Consider the following 3,787-nt stretch of genomic DNA (forward strand, 5'->3'; position numbering starts at 1 on the left):
TCCTTTTCCAGAAAAGTTCTGCATCTGTCTTCTTTCAATTTTCATTCATCATTCATTCATTTAATACATATTTATTGGATGTCTATTAAGTTCTAAGCTCTGGAAATACAAATGCAAACAAGACTACATTAGTCTGGGTTTTCAAGAGAAACAGAACTAAAAGGAGATATATCTATAAATAGATAGATTTATTATAAGGAATGGTTCTTGCAATTATGGAGGCTGAGAAGTCTCAAGATCTGCAGTCAACAAGCTGGGGACCCAGGAAAGCCGATGGTATAAGTTCCAGTCCCAGTCCAAGGCCAGTCCAAGACCAATGACCCCACTTAGAGATAGGCAGAGAGAGTGACTTCTCCCTCATTTTTTTGTTCTACTCAGGCCTTAATGGATTGGGTGAGATCTACCCACACTGGGAAGGGCAATCTGCTTTACTGAATCCCCCGATCCAGATGCTAATCTCATACAGAAACACAGACACATCCATTATACAGTTCAGGGCACCCAATGGCCCAGTCAAGTTGACACCTGAAATTAACCATCATAAAGACCAACATGGCAGCTCCTCTCTTGGAGTTTATAGTCAAAAAGGAACAACAGGCACAGTAAATCAGTAACTATTTAATTACACATTGTTGTGGTAATATGCTGTGAGAGAAATGAACAGAGTGCTGTGATCAAATAAGGGGTGCTGAATTCAATGACGGATTGGAGATTTGGGGGAGCACCTCCAAGAAGACGACATCGAAAGGACTGGAAGTGGCCAACTGAGTGAAAGAAAAGAGTGTTCTAGGCTGAAGGACAGCACGGGCAGAGGCCCCGAGGTGCAGGAGGGCAGCTCAGCACATGAGCTCAGAGAAGGCCTCTGTGGCTAGAGAGAAGTGAGTTTGCCGAGAGAGGACTGGCCAGGATTTGGAGTGGTGTCCTAAGTGCCATCCAACTGTTCTGTGGCTGGGTGTGGGTAACATGAATCGCATTTTAAGATCACTCCGGTTTCTGGATAGAGACAGTGCTGGAGGGGGCTGAGAGTGGAGGCTGGAGGGAGAGCTGGAGTGGCCAGGGGGATGGACTGGAGTGCTGATGGAGAGGGGTGATCAGGTAAGCGTTGTTGGGAGAGTCTGCAGTCCTGCTCTCATGGGCTCCCACACCTATAACATGAAGGTGACTGGGAGTCTGACCCCCATTCTGGGTATCAAGGGCATCTGGGTGCTGGGTGGGAATGTGCCTCTGCATTCGGGTGCTGGAGAGGGGGCACCCTTACTATAGCCAGCCCATGGGAAAGGAGGCGCTAACCTTGTTCCTGGTAGACAACGGGTAGTAGCTAGAGAGAGTTCTGGGGGGCAAATCCAGGCTGGAGTTCCAGCTCCTGCTCTGGGGTGAGCATGTAGGAAGGGAAAGAGCAGGGCTCGGGACAGGTCTGATTGGAACCCCAGCGGGACTTGGCTGATACTCAGTGTTGTCCTCTTTGAAGCAGGATGAATGATAAATGAATGATGGTCCTGGCTGGACCCTTCCACTTCTTGTCTTTTCTTTTTTAAAAGATTTTTTTTTATTTATTTAGAGAGAGGGGAAGGGAGGGAGAGAAACATCGATAGGTTGCCTCTTACACGTCCCCTACTGGGTACCTGGCCTGCAACCCAGGCATGCGCCCTGGCCAGGAATCAAACCAGTGACCTTTGGCTCTGCTGAGCAACAGTCAACCCACTGAGTCTTGCCAGTCAGGGCCACTTCCAGACCTTTAGATATTATCTTCTTGAAGGTGCTCCTTCACATCTCCAATCTGTCATTGGATTTAGCACTCCCTTATTTGATAACAGTACCCTGTTCATTTCTCTCACAGCATAATATGATACATCATAAACATTGATAAACAGGCCTCTTAAAATAGCCACTTGTTGCCAGGATTAAATGAGGTAATGTGTGAAAAAATACAGAGCATGGGCACTGAGCAGGAGCTCAACAAATGGAAGCTGCTTCCCAGTGGCTAGAGAAAATTTGTTTCTGGCTAAGATTAGAGTGTAATAGGGGGCTGCGAGATCTGAGCTGAGTCTGCAGCTTCAGTCACACCCTTATTTGCAGATAGAGCTGTTTACTTTGGGCCATCGGGCTCTAAAGATTGGGGCTGGAGAATGTGGCTCCAGATCCGGAAGGCAAAGACGTGGCCTGGGGCCAGAGGAGGGCAAGGCTCAAAGAGCCCTGGAGAACAGCATAGTGTCTCAAAATTAGAAACTCTGGGATGTCTACTAGAAATCTGCATTTGTGTACACTAACATTTGAAGATACTGATTTGTCCATTTTATTTATTCATTTTTAAATTTTTTTATTTATTTGTTTTTAGAGCAAGGGGAAGAGTGGGAGAAAGGGGCAGAGAAACATTGATAAGAGAGCAAAACATCAATCTGTAGCTTCTTGCACAAGTCCCAGCCAGGGATGGAACTGGCAGTCCAGGCATGTGCCCTGACCAGGAATTGAACCCTCAACCTTTTACTTTGTGGAACAACATCCAACCAACTGAACCACACTGGTCAGGGCATCCATCTTATTTATTTTAAGGTCAGGAAAACCACAGGCCAAAAGAGGAAAAATAAAGGCAGGTGAGGATCCCTGGTTGGGAAAGAAAGAAGCCCCAGAAAAGTACCAAGTTCTAGTTATAAAATAAATGTCATAGGGATATAACGTACAGCATGGTGACTAGTGTTAAAAATACTGTATTGCATATTTGAAAGTTACTAAGAGAGTAAATTTTTAAAGTTCTCATCACAAGAAAAATAATTCTGTAATTATGTGTGGTCATTTCGCAGTGTATACCAATATTGACTCATGTCGTACACCTGAAACTAGTATAATGTTGTATGTCATTTGTACCTCAATTAATATACTTATGTATGAATTTTTAAAAAAGAAAGAACTCCAGAATGAGGACACAGGGTTTGACTGCATAAGGAAAATGTCTTCTGTTTAAAAAGAACAAACCAAATACTTCTACAATTTGAACTCTGAAAGGAAAATTTGCAAGTAGGAAAAGACCTCTAATGAAATCACCCAACTTGGTGTCACCTTCCACTCCTGCGGTGGCAGACACCGTTATAAACAGGACTGCTAAGCAGGTATGCACCGTTAAGATTGGGACAGGTAATGAACTATTGAAATCCTGGCATATGAGTAGGCAAACAGTAAGTAGCAACTGTAATGAATAGTGCAATCAATTAGTTATGAATTTAAGTTATAATGAAAACTCACTAGTTCACTCAAGGCCATCAGGAACATTGATAAACAGGCCTCCTAAGATAGCCACTTCCGAGGAGCAAGGGGGCCCTGTCTGCTGCTTCGCCCACGTCCCTGCAGACAGCACACGCTGCATTGCTCATTCTTTATGAAACATATTCTGTGCTTGGGAATCATCAGTTTGTCATTATTGTCAAATTAGTCACGTCTTAGTGCCTCTAAATAGTGTACCCGTTGGTTTGGTTTTATCACTGGTGCATTATAATATTTGTATAAGTAGTAGGTGGGCAGGGTTTTGTTTTCGTAAAATATCCAGAACTGACAGAAACATTTTAAAAATGAAACTCAGGATAAAAAGACAATGGTGTTTGCGTAGTGTTTCTTTTGAACATCAGAAATGAAAACCTCCTGGATCTATGGGAGACATTGAAAAAAATATATTAATAATTGAAGGTGCTTAAGTTGTGTGGCACTTGTACCATTCAGAATGGCAATTATGTTTTGTTAAAGTTCATGGTTTGTATCAATCAGGGTTGGATCAGACAAGCAGAAATACTATGAGTGA

The sequence above is a fragment of the Furipterus horrens genome, unplaced genomic scaffold (assembly GCF_987537825.1).
Source record: "Furipterus horrens unplaced genomic scaffold, mFurHor1.1.pri manual_scaffold_3, whole genome shotgun sequence".
NCBI lineage: Eukaryota > Metazoa > Chordata > Mammalia > Chiroptera > Furipteridae > Furipterus > Furipterus horrens.